Here is a 17,762-nt window from a genome sequence, read left to right on the forward strand (position 1 = left end):
CCTTTACCAATGTGGCTGGATAACAAATATATCAAAAAATTCAGTAGCCTGCCTGTATACAAAACAAAATGGCTGAGAAAGAAATTAGGAAAACAGTACCCTTCACAATAGCCACAAATGACATAACCAAGCAAGTCAAATACTTGTTTGAAAAAAAAATTCAAGTCTCTGATAAGAGAATTAGAAGAAGATATCAGAAGGTGGAAAGATCTCCCATGCTCATGGCTTGGCAGGATTAACATAGTACAATTGGCCATCTTACCAAAAGCAATTCAATGCAATTCCCATCAAATAACCAACACAATTCTTTACAGACCCAGAAAGATAAATTCTCAATGTCCTATGGAATAACAAAAAACCCAGAATTGCTAAAACAATCCTCTACAATAACAGCTCTTCTGGAGGTATCTCCATCCCTGATCTTAATGTGTACTATAGAGCAACAGTAATAAAAACTGCATGGTACTGGCATAGAAACAGAATGGTGGATCAAATGGACTGAACAGAAGAAGCAGAAATAAACCCACACATACACTTACTGACAACTGATCTTTGACAAAGATGCCAAAACCATACAATGGAATAAGATAGCATCTTCAAGAAATGGTGCTGGTCAACCTGGATGTCTACATGTAGAAAAATGAAAATAGATCCATAGTTATCACCCTGCACAAAACTGAAGTCCAAGTGGATCAAAGACCTCAACATAAAACCAGACACATTAAATTACTTAGAAAAAAGAGTGGGGAAGCCCATACAACTCATTGGTACAGGAGACAAGTTCCTACAGTTCTTTAAGAGGTGTTTAATGCTCTCTTTTCTTTTGAAGCAGTTCCCCTGAGGGATTTGACCTCTTGACTGAGTTTAGTTTTAGTGTACTGAGCTGCATCCTCTATGTCAGAATCAAAAGGTAAGGCTGGTGCACAGAAAGGAGGAACTTTAATATATGGAGTCAATAAAAAGGGGGCAGCTGCCAGAGCCAGGAAAATACGGGAGGCATTGCCAGTCTACATTACAGTATCTGGAAGGTTTTTCCTCAAGGGAAGTGGCCTTTTCAGGGAAAGTTAGGTCATTAGGACCGTCCTGTGTCCTCAATTGAAGAGTTGTGAGGGAGGGGTAAAGGAAATGGGCTGCAGGCTGAACTAGGACTGGAGCCTCTGGTTCTGGCATAGTTATGGAGATAGGGAGGGAGCTCGGGAATGTTGGGGTAGTGCAGCCTTGTCCCTACCTACTTCAAGGGATTTGGGACTGCCTCTAGAATCCTTTTTGAGGAACTTTCCAGTTTGAGAAACTACCTCAGCCAAGTCGGGTTGGGAATGTCTGACCTGAAGAATATCATTAATCAAATTCCAGTAGTAAAATGTCTGGACAGGCACCTTTTGTGGACCAGAAGAATCATAAAATTTTTTAGGACAATTTCCAACTTTCTGCCAGAGTCTTACATCATTAGTGCCTTCTTGTGGAAACCAGGGGCAAATAATAGTAATTCAAACAAAGAAGCTAACTAAATCCTTTTTCTTAACCCTTACTGAAGAAGTCTGGTATTTGGAATTCTGCCTCTTTGCCTTGGCAGATGTGGTTCTTATCCATCATTCCATTTCTCAGAAACTGTCCTTGGTGGTCAGTCTCTGCAGGTGGGATTCTCTGAGCCTGAGAAGTAGATAGCAAGCTCCCTGCAACCTTGGGAAACAGATTGCAAACTTTGTGCAACCTCCAGTTTTGCCTAAATAAAATTGACTGTGTGAGAAACTGCTTGCACACATTTGCCTATGTAAGTGTTAACCTGACACCCATTAAATCAACTTTGATCAGCATGTAGACTAGGTGTCCTTTTCTGTGTCATCCTGTCTCACTCTCTTTCCAGCTGTATCTCAGGTGGCATTTAGCTGTCACTGCTGGCCAGTGACATCCAGCCTTTTTAAATGAAGAATATATTTCATAGGTTTTTTTTTTTTTGTACATGATATATTGTAATAACTGTGGTTTTGTTTAATTGGCTCAAAGAGCATGGCTTGATTTTACTTTTCAAAATTAATCAAATGAAAACCAAGGTATTTTGACCTCGCCCAAAGGTTTGAGAAACTGATTTAAGTTTCTTGTTAGACTGACCAAAGTTTATTTTTTCAAATACCTGAAAATTTAAAATGTATTATAAAGTTTAACTCTGATGTTCCAGGATCAAACTAAGAGGTCTTGAGTCAAACTGCCTCATGTCTAAAAATATTAATGTATGTCTAAAAATATTAATATAATCAGCCAGATTTGAAAATATCATCTGTTTGTCTAAAAATAAACATATACACCACATAGAGACAAAGCTAAGGAACATAGAAATCCGACGTAGTCACCTTGGAGTAACCAGAATACCCAAATATGAGGGCTAGACCAGCCTCTACCGGACACAAGTACCACAAATTCCAGAAGGAGTGGACCCCCTCATGGGTCCCTTCCACACACATAGATACCAGAAGGAGCAGAGCACCCATGGCCTTTTCCACAGCTTCCAAATGGAGAGCAGGCTCCAGCAGCCCTATTATCAAACAAAATATGGTCTCAGGGACCCTTTCTCTTGGTGCCAAAAAAAAAGTAGAGCTTTTATAAGCCTCTTCCCAGGGAATTGGAGCATCCTTCATATTCCCTTGTCCAGATGGCAAACTCTCCAAGTTTCCCCAGACTTTGAGAGCAAACCAAAGCCAGAAATGAAGGCAGAAAGCCAGCACACACAAAAACACACACACAAAGTGAAAGAACAATAGCAGTACCTGCTTTTTAAACATTTACAAATTTATTTGAAACCTGTTTTCGTAATATTAAAAGAAATCATGCTCTTTAGGAGTGAAATTATAAAGCACATTTATAATTTTGAAAGTAAACCAGACTTTAAAATTTATCAGTGCATACAATCCAATTTTATTCTTGTAATTATTATTTAGTATTACTGTTATTATTATTATTATTATTACTATTGATTTTATTTAATTTTTCTAATTCTCTTAATAACTGGACTTGTTTCCTTTCTAATTGGATATTCACTTGAAGAACAGTAATATTTTCCTGCAGAGGTCCTGTATCTCCTGCACATGTGGCAGGGAAATCCATGGGGGAGAGGGGGTGGGCAGAGGGCAATGTAGCCAATCTGAATTATGAGACTTGGCAGTTTCTTCCTCTGACTCCCTTTCATCCTCACTATCTAGCTCTTAAATTATTTTTGGCTCTCAAATTACACAAATCTGTTTGGGATCATTTATGAATATTTGAAATAACCTTAGAAGTACTTTTTTTCCTGCCTGTTGGGCTGCTCCATTTTCTTCAAGCAATTCTTTAGCTTGTGAGATCAAAATTTTTCATTTTATTAGTCTCATGCCTAGGATCTAGCACATCTCTAATTAGATTCCACAGAGGCACAGATATAACAGGTACCTTCTCAGGATCATTATTATTGTAATATTCTTGCAATATTTTCCCTACACTCTCCCACGTTTCCATATTTAAATACCTTCAACTGGGAAGGAGGGATAGAATTCATTTACAAACTACAGGGTATAAGGGCATTTCTCCCTATTAGTTCTGTTTATTTTAACACCGACTTTAAAGTCCCATAAATAACTCCCTGCTACTGCTCTGCCCAATGATTGAGCTGCCTGCTTACCATGTCTTCCTCTGTGCAATGGGCGGTATCATGAAGCACTGTTTTTACTTAGGCATCTGGAGCTCCAAAAACCAGTGTTTCTCACTTTTGACCCTCTTTTTCAAGGTCCCTTTTTTGGGCACCAAATGACCCATCCCACAGGCTAGATGAACAGGATCCACCTGAATGAGGGAAATTGGGAGACAGAGATGTGAAGAATGGAGGCAAGACAGATTCCTACTCAAGTCTCAATTTACTGAATGTGCAAACAACACTTAAAAAGCAAAGGGAACAAGCAAATTTTTTTTCACAGTAGAAACACATCTGTGCCACCTGGCAAGGCATGCAGAATTAACTCAAGGTTATACAAAGTTTGCTGTCTGGTTCCCAAGGTTTCAGGGTGCTTCCTATCTGCTTCTCAGGCTCAGAGAAGCCCACCTGTAGAGACTGACCACCAAGGACAATCTCTGAGCAATAGAACTATTGATAAGACCAGCATCTGCCAAGGCCAGGAGGCAGAATTCCAATTACCAGACTCCTTCACCTTACTCCTCCCATCTTGAGGTACTCCTTGAGACCCTGTAAAAATAAGTCATGCTCATTTTCATGATAATTCATCATTCTGACTTACCTCTTACTAATTTACTGCTGCAGAAGATTGCAAAACTGTTTTATGGTTTGAGATACCTCCTGCAAGATATCTCAAGAATGTTTCCTTAAGAAGTCTCAAGGAAGATCCAAGACTCACGAGCTGATGTTCTCAAATAAATCTATCATCCATGACCTAGGGTCCCACTGTGGTTTTTGTAAGTTTTCCACTAATTGGCATTGGCTCCGCTAAATGGCTTTGGCTCACTAATTGGTTTTGGATTCAGTAAATAGCTTTGTATCCAGCATGCCTGTAGTTCCCACCCTCAGACAGCTACAACAGGAGGATCACAGAAAGCTTGAGAGCAACCTGGACTTCATGGCAGGATTCTGTTTCAAAAGTGGGAAGAATTAAAGGGGGCGGGTGGTCAACTATCCAGTTAAACGTGTCAGCAATAGCTATTTGCCCCATCTGCACAAGGCTCTGAACTCCAACAGCCCCTCCTCTTTCTACTTTCCTCTCTTTCTCCACTGCCTCTATAGCCCCTCTCACAAACACACAGAAACAGAGAAATCTAACTATTCATGTAAAATTGGCTGTTGTTGTAGTTTTATCAAGCAAAGCATTTTGCAGGCAAATTCAGGTCACTGGAGTATAGTAGACTTAAGGTCTCAGGATAAGAAAGAAGTAACAAAAGTTAATGGAAGTTAGAACAGATTTTGTACCTGGATCCATAAAGTCTTTTGTATAAGATGAAATTTTCTCTAAATGGAAAATAAAATTAAGAGAAAGAAGTAAGATTGAAGTAACAATTCAAAGTTACTTCCAGCCTAGTCAGTTTGCATCCTGGAATAAATTCCTTGGTAAATAAAATGTTTTCAGTCAATTCTTTTAAATGGCCAAAGAAGCCAGCAGGATTTCCATAGTCATCAGTGAACCGCATATGGCACCAAAATTTGCTAACTAGAAATCTGGGGCTTTTTTTCCCAGGTGCTGATCCTCAAAGAGGTCTAAGTGGCTCCTTACCAAACCTACTCATGTGACTGGACCAGATGCTTGCCTATTCCATCTTCCAAGGCAACATCATTGTAAGTTACATGTTCTCTGCAAAACTATTTTGTTAAGCTCTCTAGGAACTAGGGTCCCCTCATTGTCTAGCCTGTATTTACAGGAATACAATCTGGGAAATGCAATCAAGGATGCAGGTGCTTACCCAGTGTTTGCTCCAAACAAGGAAGCCATCAAGAAGTATGTCAGGGAGAAGAAAGCCACAACTGTAGTAAGTGTCAACAGCAGTAGTCAACATTTTCTCTTTAAGATTTCTTTTTAGAGCCAGATGCGATGGTGCACACCTGTAATGCCAGCACTTATGAAGGAAGGTGCATGAAGATCTCTGTGTGTTCCAGGATAGCCTGGTCTACAAAGTGAGTCCAGGACAACCAGAGACACTCTCTTTCAAAAGACAAACAAAAAAGATTTTTATTTTTGTGTGTTTTTAAATATTTTTATTAATTATTTGTTACATTTATTTTCACTTTGTATCCCATCTGTGGGCCCCTCCATCATATCCTCCCAATCTCTCACTCCTTTCCTCTACTCTCCCTTTGCCCCTCTCCTAGTCTACTGTTAGGAGAGATCCTCATCCCCTTCTATCTGAACCTAGCCTAGCAGTTGTCATTAGGAGTGGATGCATTGTCTTCCTCTGTGGCCTGGCAAGGCTGCACTCACCCCCAACCCCCTCAGGGGGAGTGATCAGAAAGCCTGTCCCTGAGTTCACATCAGATAGAGTCCCTGTATTGCATACTAATGAACACAGTTGGAGACTGAGTCTATGGGCTACAACTGAGCAGGGTGTTTAGGTCCTCTCCATGCATGGGCCCGCAGAGCCAACAGGTAGGGAATGGATCTTCACCAAACCTGTATCTGACAGAGTGAGGGCTTATATCCAGAATATATGAAGAACATAAGAAGTTATTCACCAACAAACCAAGTAATCCAATTTAAAATTGGGGTTCAGAGGTAAGCAGAGAATTCTCAATAGAGGAATATCAAATGGCACAGAAACACTTAGAGAAATCTTCAACATCCTTACTCATGAGGGAGATGCAAATTAAAAAACCCTGAGATTTTACCTTACCCCATCAGAATGGCTGAAGAATAAAAATAACATGTGACAACACATGATGGAGAAGACATGGAGAAAGAGGAACCCTCCCCCATTGCTGGAGGAATGTAAACTTGTACAACCACTTGGGAAATCAATGTGGTGTTTTCTCATGCAATTAGGACTAGTCCTTCCTCAAGATCCAGCTATACCACTTTTTGGAATATACCCCTTTCTTTTTATTTTTAGTGGTGCTTGGGTGTGCATGTGTGTGTGCATGTGTGCACAAATTTGTGTGTGTATATGAGTACAGATGGTCACAGAAGCCAGAGGTATAAAATCCAAAAGTGTTATAACTCCCAGGAGTTCCAATATTCATACCAGGAAGTGAACTAGGGTTCTCCTTCACTCTAATACCAATCTTTAACCAGTGAGCCAGCTGTCAAGCGTCATCTACATTTCAATTTTTTAGTCATATGCCATTTAAATTTTTGTCAAAACCTGTGCACTCAGGGATGCCTACTGAATAGAAAGACCCATGTCACAGCTACTGTGAAAACAAAGAAAGAAAAACTAAAATATTTAACAAAAAATAAATTGATCAATATGTAGAGCCAAGGTCTAGATACTCACATGTACACAAATGTTGAATGACCTGAAGGGTTACAGAAGACAGGGTCTCTATGACATATTTATGAAATCAAATAAACCCCATCTAAGATTGCCTGCATTCAGCCACAGTTGGTTTGGAAGATTGTTGGGATATCAAAAGAATACGGACTTTAACTTCTGTGAATATAGAGACAAGACATGTTTGGATCAAATCTTAGAAGTGTTAAGAGTGTGGACAGAGAGGTGCTGTCCCAACAACCAGAAGATATTACCTCTAGCCTATAAGCTTGTATTCTGCTATGCACAGGGTGAGCTTGGGTTTCACGTGGTTATAAAATATTGTACAATGTTATGTAAAATATACACACTTGCCTTATAAAGCTCACATAGCAGGTGACACTGTTACAGTGAAAATTCATACAATGGATGGTCTTACTCACTTCTTCCCTCACCTGAATAGTGTTATATCAGCCCCAACTGGGGTGTGTTAGACTTTCAGGAATCCATCCTCAACATCTTTTCTCCAACTAGACATGCTGCTTCTTTACCTCTGTTTTTCTCTTGTGATATTTTTCCTCAGTTTGATTGCCTTCCCCAGCTCTCTTGCCCTCCCTCAAGTCCCACAGTGTCCCATTTCTTAAAGAACCTTCTCAGAATATTCTAAGCCCACTCCACCCCTGTGGAACAGTAGCCCATTTTTCAGATTTTATAGGAAGACAGCTGGTGTTTGTGGGTCCTTACATGTTTGGTGGGTTCCTCCTTTTCCCAGCGTGCAGCAAAATTTATTGGGCAATTTTTTGACACAGAGCAGTTCTGAAAAGCTTTTGTTTGCCACATTGTCTCAGACTTCCCAAGTGAGCAACTGATCTCCCTATGCAGGGCTCCATGGGATAGCTGTCAGAGCTCCCCGTGGGGTTCCATGAACTCCTATGTGGTACCCATGGACTCCTATGGGATACCTGGAAAATCCTGGATTTACTCATGTTGAATGAGGTGTGTGTGTGTGTGTGTGTGTGTGTGTGTGTGTGTATGTTCTCATCCTGATTGAGGTGGGCACATATGCATGTGTACATTTGTGCTCATATGCACATGCAAATGCCTTCTGTATAGCAGGTTCTTTCTAGGTCCTTTATGAAGTAGCATCTCATTTAAAACTCACCACCGTTGTCTGAGTTTAGTGCTATTATGATTCCCATTTCACAGGTCAGTAAACAGAGATTAAAAACACTTACTTGCCTCAGAGTTGGTGTCTGTCCATGTGCTAGGCACAACACTTAATCACCAACATAGGGTATTTTATCTGTGTAGTATGGTTCATGCCCAACTGTCACTACCTCTCCATCTCTTTATCCCACAGAATAGTTCTCTAATCTCAAGAGGGAGCATCTTTACCTTACTCCTTTGTCACATGTAAGCCTACAGAAATTCTGGGTTTTGACACCAGATGACTGAGAGGAAAGAAAAAAGAAACAATAAGAAGGACAAGACTGCTTCTAAGTATAGTAGAGAAGAAGTTTTATTGTAGATAAAAAGTTTTATTGTAGATAAATAGAGACAGAGGCTGAGACATCTGGGAGAGTCTAGAGTGAACAAGGCCAAGCTGAGCAGGGCCATTTGAGTGGAGAGGATAAGGGAGAGCAAGACAGGAGACAGTCACAAACCAAAAGCAGCTGTCTGGGTCAGGAGACTGACCAAGAGGTAAAAGGGCCAGAACTACCACCCTAGCCAAAATAACTGGATTATATAGGAATGAGCAGCTGGCAGAATGGCAGGCTAGTCCCTGGGCTGTAGGTTTCAGGGTAGGGGCAGGATATGCAAGCCAGGAGGACCCTGAAACTTCTAGAAATGGAGGGATGCTTGGAGCACTTGGCTAGCCAGCCTCAGCTTTGAGTGTTAACAAGTATATCACTTAGCAGGTTTGTCCAGGGTTTGAGACCTGACACTGTGATGATTTCTTTCCTCACCTTTTTTTAAACACAGTCCATTTCTTGTGCCTCTTCTCCTACATAACTTTAACTCTAGAAATTGCTTAGGACCCTAAGCCTGGCAACCAAAAGCCACTCCAGTGCTTGTCCCCATGATGCTGTAACGCCCCCACCCAAAGCCCTAACACACACAACCTGCTGTGTACCTCAAGGTCCCATGGTTTGCTTCTCATATTTTACCTGACCCCACCCTGGATCTTGGACACTTCCAACTGTAGTTTATGACCCCAAAACCTCCAGCACCTCCACATCCCATGTTCCTTACTTCCCATATAAACTAACAAACTTTCAATGCCTCTGCCCATTCCTGATAAGACTTCTATACAAAGATGTTTTCTGTAGGCTGTGGCAAAACCATAGTTCAAGTCCAGGCATGTTAGCCCCATTCCCCAGTGTGGGGCTTCCTCCAGATTGGCTCTAACTGGGTGCTGTTTGCTTTAGGAACCTCCTTAAGGCCTAGGTGTCTAGTAAGCTACACTTCACCTCAATCAGACAGGCATGTCTTAACTGTAGCCCATAGGTCTGTACACGCAAGATTACTATGGTCCAAAATTGTTTTATTTAAAACATTATCAAGCCTGCTTTTACATTTTTCTTTGTAATTGTTCTTTGTTCTATTGTTCCCATGTGTCAACTTTGTAGACAACAACACGGTTTTGTAGTGGCAATAGGTTGCACATGCCTACCTGTAAAGGATCAGTTCTCAACCTGTGGGTCCCAACCCCTTTGAGGTAGAATGACTATTTCATGGGACTCTCCTAAGACCATCAAAACCACAGGTATTTACCATAGGAAAATTACAGTTATGAAGTAGCAAAGAAAATAATTGTTGGTTGTGGAGAGGACACCACAACTTGAGGAACTGTTTTAAAGTGTCATGGCACTAGGAAGGTTGAGGACCTTTGCTCTAGAGGAGAGTCAGGCCCCTGACTGTGGAGGCCACCTACAGGTTTTGCTTGTAGGCTCCCATAGAGAGGAGATGGTTCACATCAGCCTGGTGAGGTTTGTTCATAGACAGCACAGTCCAAGATGGCAGGTGTTGGCTATCCAGATATCCACAGAGATAATGTTTCTATGTTCTCTTTCTGCTCTCCCCCCCTCCTTAGAATGAATGAATAACGAATTGTCATTTCTCTCAGAAGCAGCTGTATTTTACCAGTGGATAAATGTGAGTTCCAGCCTTAGCATGCTAGCCCTGACAACATAAATTAGTTTACAGATAAGGAGGTTGTTCAATAGAAAACTGGCAAGGTATCTTGGGGTTGGAGTTGGGAGGAACCTGAGGAGCTGCTTCTCCTCTTTTTCTGCTCTTTATAATCTATCCCTCCCCTGGAGACCCTGATTTAAAAGTCAGTGGGGCTTGGTCTGGTCACCAGTGTTAACATGGAGAGCCAAGCTGGAAACTGCAGGTAAAGACCAGGCAGCTGATTTCCAAGCAATTCAAATACATAAGAATAGCACCAGCCACCACATGGATTTTAAAGAAATCACATAGCTTTCTCAGAAAGTTTAATGTGACTTAAATAATAATTCACTACAATTTGGACTTACAGTTGTCACCTGGGAACTACATATATGTTTAGCTCTCTGCTTAACATATTTGTAGAGCTTACTTTCCAACCCCGTGGAGGATCACATAAAATATTTCATCTCAAGCAGGTTTTGGTGGCATGCCTTTGATCCTAGCCCTCTGGAGGCAGAGGCAGGTGGTTCTCTATGAGTTCAAGGCCAGCCTGTTCTACAGTGAGAGTCCAGGATAGCCAGGGCTGTTACAATCAGAAACACTGTATCAAAAGCAAAGCTAAAAGAATCCAGTCTCATCCTATCCAATTGTCTAGATCTCTGTCCTCTTGGGCTGAATGGATTTTGATGTCTGACCTAGCCAGACATCATAACAGATTGTCCTTCTATATAAATATTGGCCAAAATAGGTCTTCCTCAGCAGCAGTCACTCAGAGAACAGCTTCCTGTATCCTGAAGAACCACTTGTTTCTACAGTGGAGGCTCAGTACAACTCTCTCCATAAAGCAAGGCAGGGAACTCCTTCCTTTCTGGGCATGCTGGCTTCCCTGTGGCTATGCCAAGTCTCAAACCATGCAATGCCAGCCCAGTATCAGATTAGAAATGGCACATTTCCCCATGACCTGCCTTAAATGCTTTTGTGTTCAAACTTGAACTTCATTCCGAGGAGAATATTCACCAGAAATCAGTAAGTTCTTTGTTGGGTTTTGTTGTTGTTGTTGTTTTGTTTTGTTTTGAGGCAGGGATTTTCTGTGTGGCCTTGGCTGTCCAGAACTCAATTTGTAGACCAGTCTGGTCCCTAATTCAGGGAGATGCATCTGCCTCTGACTCCCTGAGTGATGGGAATACAGATACACGCCAACATATCTGGATTCAGTAAGTTCTATAAAGCAAGATTTAGGGGATTTGGGTTGTTTTTTATTTATTTTGGTTGAATATTTTTCTATACAATTGTTGAATATAACAATAACCTTTCTGGGCATGAAGGAGACATTGTTGAGTTTCAGACAGGCCTTCATTCTCTGCAACCTTCTTACTCTAAAGACATAGTAGAAGTCACATAGTCCTTTAATTACATTTGCACTCACAAACACATATGCACACACACAAGACTCTATATGCCTTTTCATTCCAATTTACAAGTATGACCCAATCAGGAAAATCTTCACTGTTATAAAGATCCACACATTAAGCACAAAAAAAGATTGAGTCTCAAAAGAAAAAGTGAGTCATCAAGGCAAGGTCTGGGTGGAGTGGGGAAGGAAAGCCTAGAATCTTCCCAGTGTGCCTTGAGTTACATCACATGGGATGCCATCATCTCTGATATCATATAAGTCTGACCAGCTAGTAGCTAATAGTACTCAGGCCACTTTCTCTCCTGCTGTGACTCAGAATGTTTCCTTGCAGTCCATGCTGACTACCACCTCAAATCTCACTGTCCTTGTGCCAACCCAGCAAGCCATTGAGGACATGGACCAGAAAGAGAAACCTTTTTGGTTGTCAGAGGACAATAATCCAGCCTTGATAAGGTGGGTGTCCTTTATCTTATCTTCCGTGTTATATGACTGTTGTCAGGATGAACATTCCTTAATCCGATGCAGAAAAGGGACAAGATCCTTCACCAGGATGGCAAAAGTAACCCTTCCTTGAGCCAGGACAATTTATCTGTTAACAGCTGACTCTTAACCAGTGGTTCTCAACCTTCCAAATGTAGCACCCCTTTAATATAGTTCCTCATGTTGTGTTGACCTGAACCATAAAATTATTTTCATAGCCATGTCATAACTGTAAATTTCCCAGTGTTATGAATTTTCATGTAAGTCTGATAGGCAGGGTATCTGATATGGGACCCCTAAAGGGTTTACAACCCACATTTGAAGAACCACTGTTAAACCAAGCAATGTGCTTTCAATAAAGCTCAGTTGACCCTCCGAACACCTTTGAGATGGTTGTTACACTTTTGACAGATGTGAAAAGTGAGACACAGGTGGTTAAAGACTAATTCCAACTAAGGCTCATCTCTTCCCACTGTGAGTGTGAAGTTTGCATACTGGAGAACATGAAATTTGAATGTCATAATTTGACTTCAGAGCTGATTTTCCTGTTGCATTTCTCCCTGGTGCATGGATCCATTTTTTATTGTGACCATTATGACTAGGCGCTTTAGATACCACACAGTCCCAGGCACTTACAGAGTGTTGGATCTGCAGACCCTGTTTTCCTTGCACAAGCTAGCAACATCATAGCTGGGAATCTTCCTTCACCTGGACAAGGCAGATGGCGTAAGAGCACTGTCATCTAGTTCTTTGGGGAGTGGTACCTTTCTGAATTATTGTGATGGAAATTTCCAGGTATGTACACAGAGAGAATAGATGCCTGTGTGAGCATCACCCAGTTACAACAATAATCACACATATACACATTTTAAAGAGAAGAAATAGAAAGAGAGGAAAACAGTGACAACAACAACAACAACAAAAACAACTAGGCTACAGCAATATATTCATTTATTTTCTGCCCAGGAAATTAACCAAGTGTCTGACAAAAGCAACATAAGAGTTTATTCTGGCTCAGAGTTTGAGGGAACAGTCTAAAATCAAGGGGAAGTTACTATGGCAAGAGCAGAAAGTAGATGCTCACATTGCTCATAGTCAGGAGAGCTTAATGGGAGGGTGCTTGGCTAGCTTTCTACCTTCTGTGAAGTTCAGGGCTCCAGCACAGGACCTGTGATTTAAGGTACTTCTTCCTATTTACTTGTGCATGTGCCCTGGGGCTTGTTCCATGGTGAGTCCAGAGCTCATTGAGATTTGCTATTACAAAAGGGAAAATCACTTTTATTCAATGGAGTGTCACTGTGTATATTAACCATACTGCAGGGCTAACATCTTGACTGGGAGTTCATAGTCAGCACAAAAAGAATCACATGGTTGTATTTCAGGTTTTGTGGGATTTATTTTTGTTCTTTATTTTTTTTGTCTTACTACCTTTTTGTTCGTTTTGATTTTCATTTGTGTTTTTCTGTGTATTTAAGAGAGAGAGAACATAATGTTTTGTGGGGAAGAAAGAGGGGAGGATATGGGAGGAGTTAAGGGAACAGGAAAACATGAACAAAATATATTGTATGTGGCTGTAGAGAAGGCTCAGTAGTTAAGAGCACTGGCTGCTCTTCCAGAGTTCAATTCCCAGCAAACACATGGTGGTTCCCAGCTGTCTGTAGTGCAATCTAACTCCCACTCCTGGTGGGCCTGAAAGCAAATCACTCATATGCATAAAATAAAGGAATCTTTAAAATATATATTATATGAAAAAGAATAAGAAAAAATGAAAAAGAAAAGTATTAGCTCTCTGAAGCAGTAATCCAAAATGCAGAGCAGCAAGCTCCTCCTGACATGACCTGGAAAGGGTGAACATATTCAATTCCACACACTTCATTCTGGTGTGTAGTGACACAAACCTCCCAGTGGATCCATCACCAGTAACAGGATGTCATGTAAGTTAGCTAAACTACAAGCCTATGGTGAGTGCCAACTCTGTAGACACAGGTATCTTGGTGACAGAGCAAGGGCAATGTCCACAGAAGTGTAGAGCTCCAGAGAACCTGGTTGTCTCTTTCCAGTTTCCTATAGTCTGTCAAGGACTCCCATGCCACTTCAAGGGGTAAGTCTGGCTTGATGCCTATGAGGGGATGGGTGTTAGAGTCTTTCCATGAGTTGACAAGGTACAAATATCCGAGGGTTCTACCAAGCACCTACTATCACAATGACTCCTTAGGCAGCAATGGCTCAGAGCATCCCAACTTCCCCATCAGCCTATGAGCACTGGGAAAAGAATCTAGTGAGCTGAGCCTACACAGCAGGTATATGTGATAGCCTACATGTGATAGCTTTCATGGATATCTTACAACTCTTTGGAAATTCCAGGGAAGCTCATGTTATTTTCTGAATTGCTTAAATACAAATTTGGAGTACAATAGGGAACTGTGAAAAAGACTTTAACCTCAGCCCCAGAGAAAACAGGCAAGTGGATTTCTGAGAGCACTTGTGTGGAGTCCCAAATGTAATCTCCAGAGCTCCCACGTAAATCACCAAAATAGCTGGAACAGAGGATTTGAACATTTTCCTCCCAGGAAGAAATAAAGGATGAGGATGATAGAGAGCTTAAGTATCCTAATTAGAATTGCTCTGAAACACCACACTGCACACAAGAGGTAATTATCCTTATTAATTTTCTTAATGTACAAAATGACTTTGTGTACTTATATAATGTGATTAGTAAATTCATTGGCATTTCAAACCTGCAATTTTCTTCGAAACATTAACATCTACCCTGGCATGCTACAAGTCCTACCAGTACCAAAATAAATGCATCAAGGTCCTGGCCTACAGAAGATAACCATCAAACACAAGTGTTTCTCAAGTTCATTCCTGTGTCTAATACAATAAAATATCCCATTTTAACAAGATGTTACAGTTGACATGTGATACCACAGCCTTTGTACATGGAACTCATGTGCAGGTTTAAGCAAATGTCCTTCCTCTGTAAGATCACAAAGAAATTGCAAACAGAGGTCCCAGTAAGGGGGAATTCTACATGTAAGTCAGTTTTGTACACTGCAACAAACTACCTTAGACAATCAAGGGGAGGAAAGGAAAATTCATTCCTTCCAGCATGCTTTGTCTTTTGCTTATGCTAAGTTTGCACATATTTTTAGTTTCCGGAGTTAGTAACTGGTTGAGACTTTTTGTTTAGTTTAAAACAAGAATGTACTATTCCATATTCATCTTGCAGTGCTTAGTAGTGTAATTATACATTTTACTGTCTTGTGTGTCTACCATCATTGGTTCATCCTCATTTTCATTGTGAGTTTTTCTGTAACCTGATTGTTGTACTGTTTTTATTTTCCAGGCATTTTTTTTTACCTGTTCATTTTTTTAGAATCAGGTTTGAATTACCTTAAATGATTATGTACATTGTGCCTCTGAAAAGCAGGCTGTGTTCCTGCTCCTACTCACTGGAATGTTCTCTGTGTTTAGCAGAGTGTAGATGATTGAGTTGTTCAGCCCTGTGCGAGAATTGCTGTAGTGTCTCCTATTGTTCGATAAAAAGGTATACTGAAATTGTCAATGAAAATTGTGTATTCAGAGCTAGCCTGTGGCAGTTCAGTATCCAAGTGGCCTCCATAGTAATAGGGACAGGGACTGTCTCTGACATGAACTGATTGGCTTGCTCTTTGGTCACCTCTCCCCGAGTGGGGAGCAGCTTAGGCCACAGAAGAAGACAATGCAGCCACTCCAGATGAGACCTGATATACTAGGATCAGAGGAAAGGGGAGGAGGACCTCCCTTATCAGTGGACTGAGAGAGGGACATGAGTGGAAAGAGAGAGGGTGGGATTGGGAGGGGAGGAGGGAGGGGGTACAGGGGGGATACAAAGTGAATAAACTGTAATTAATAAAAATGAAAAATATCTTAAAAAAAAGAAAAATGGAGTTCAGTTTCTCTTGAATGTTAGATAGTCACCGTCTCTCTCAGTTTGCAGAGATCTCTGTAAAAGGTACCACAAATGAGGGGGCTCTCACAAGAGTTGATATCCTCATAGTGCTGAAGGCTCTGGCAGGCCAAGATAGGTATTGGCAAGAATTGATTCCCTGTTAGGATAGTGAAGAAACAAGATGTTCCAGGCTGCCTCCGTGGCTTATTGATTTCCATGGTACTGATCTAAAGGAATCTCCTCGGAATAGTGCTTTGTGTGAATTCCCTCTACATTTCTTTTTAATGAACTCAAAGAGACTGTCTGAACAGAAAGTTTATTCAATTGTTTCAGTTGTTGACGGAGGGCTAACCTAGACATGGAATGCTGTCAACCTTCTGCTAACCTAGACATGGAAGGCTGTCAACCTCTGAGAGTTAATGCTTAATAAGCTCCCCTTTTCTTATTCTTTCTGAGCTCTGGGCTGGTTCAACTCAAAAGTTCTGGCTCAAACTCCTCTCCCAGCTGACTGAATCAATCTGGCTTCTCTATCTGCCCCTGAATTGCTCTGCATGACCTCAGACTAACTCCAGCAATCTGCTAAATCTTCTCATTATCTGGCTCATTCGTTCTACACCTCAGTCTACCTTGTTATCTCTCTGAAACCTAACTATAACTGTCCCAGTAAAACTGTCTCCTGTCATCTCTCTCTCTCCTCTCATTCTCTCTTTCTCTTTTCTCTAAGGTATGTCCCTTTAATCTCTTCTCATGAGAGTTGGGCGTATCCTCTTCTGTCAAATCTTTCTCTAATCATCAATGTTTCTGTCACTCAATTAGACATCATTTTCAAAAGTGGGTGCTTTTTTTCTACAAATGACCGTCCCTTTCATTGTTTGGGATTAAATATTGAATGTATCACCACACATGGGCCTAAGCTTTTCTTTATTTGTTACTTGGCCTTGAACTCAGATCTGCTTGCCTCTATCTCCTGGATTAAAGATGCTGTTTGTATTCCAGCCTAGGTGGTGTTTGGATGTGATCTCTTGCCAGAGAAGCGATGTTTTGAAAGAAAATTTCTCTGCAAGTGTGGAATAGACTGACAGTCAGAGAATACCACTTATGTAGAATATGATTGTCTATTTGTTTGTGATGTCTAATGGGTCACAATTTAAAGTATTTAATGGTCCAAAACTACATGGATACTGATGCTCAAAAGGCAGAAAACCCAGAGGTAATACAAAATCAAGTGCACTCACTTTCCCATTTAGTTTGCACTTGCAAAATATCACTATTGGGGGTCATCCATTGTGGACTGTGACAATGCAGCAACAAATGGAGTGATACACATCATCAACAAGGTAAAGATGCCCCCTCCCACCTCTGGAGTTGCTTCCCCTCTGTGATGTCTTCCTTTAGAGTGCATTTTGGTCAAATACATAATGCTTAGCCTTAATATCAAATGCGGCTGATTGTGCTTCACTATCTTTGCTAGATTCTCAAGATGCTCTCTCCATTCAATCAGACACTGCTCTCTAATTCACCCCACCTCTATGGCAGCAGGGCCTCTGTTTCATGTTGACTGCTGCATTTTCTCTCTCTTGTACATGGAAACATCTTAAGAGGCACAAGTCTAAAATCAAGAATAAGGGAGAATGACATTGGTTATCATTATTCACTCCCCTCCCTGTGCTAAGATATCCTAAGAAAGAAGAGGAATAGAAGAATCTAATGGAAAGAAAACTAGGAAAATATCCAAAAGATTTTCACTTTTCAACCTAAGTCCCAATTCAAAAGTAGTCATAGGCATGAAAAAGAAGAAAAACGTGGAAAATGGGTTGTCAGCTAACTCATGAG

At 40.9% G+C, this 17,762-nt stretch overlaps 1 pseudogene; it reads left to right on the forward strand.

The window, feature by feature from the left end:
- The window catches only part of LOC110542664 (stabilin-2-like), a 146,515-nt pseudogene that overhangs the window by 50,494 nt on the left and 78,259 nt on the right, over nucleotides 1–17,762 (forward strand).

This window comes from Meriones unguiculatus (assembly GCF_030254825.1).
Source record: "Meriones unguiculatus strain TT.TT164.6M chromosome Y unlocalized genomic scaffold, Bangor_MerUng_6.1 ChrY_unordered_Scaffold_35, whole genome shotgun sequence".
In the NCBI taxonomy this organism is placed as follows: domain Eukaryota; kingdom Metazoa; phylum Chordata; class Mammalia; order Rodentia; family Muridae; genus Meriones; species Meriones unguiculatus.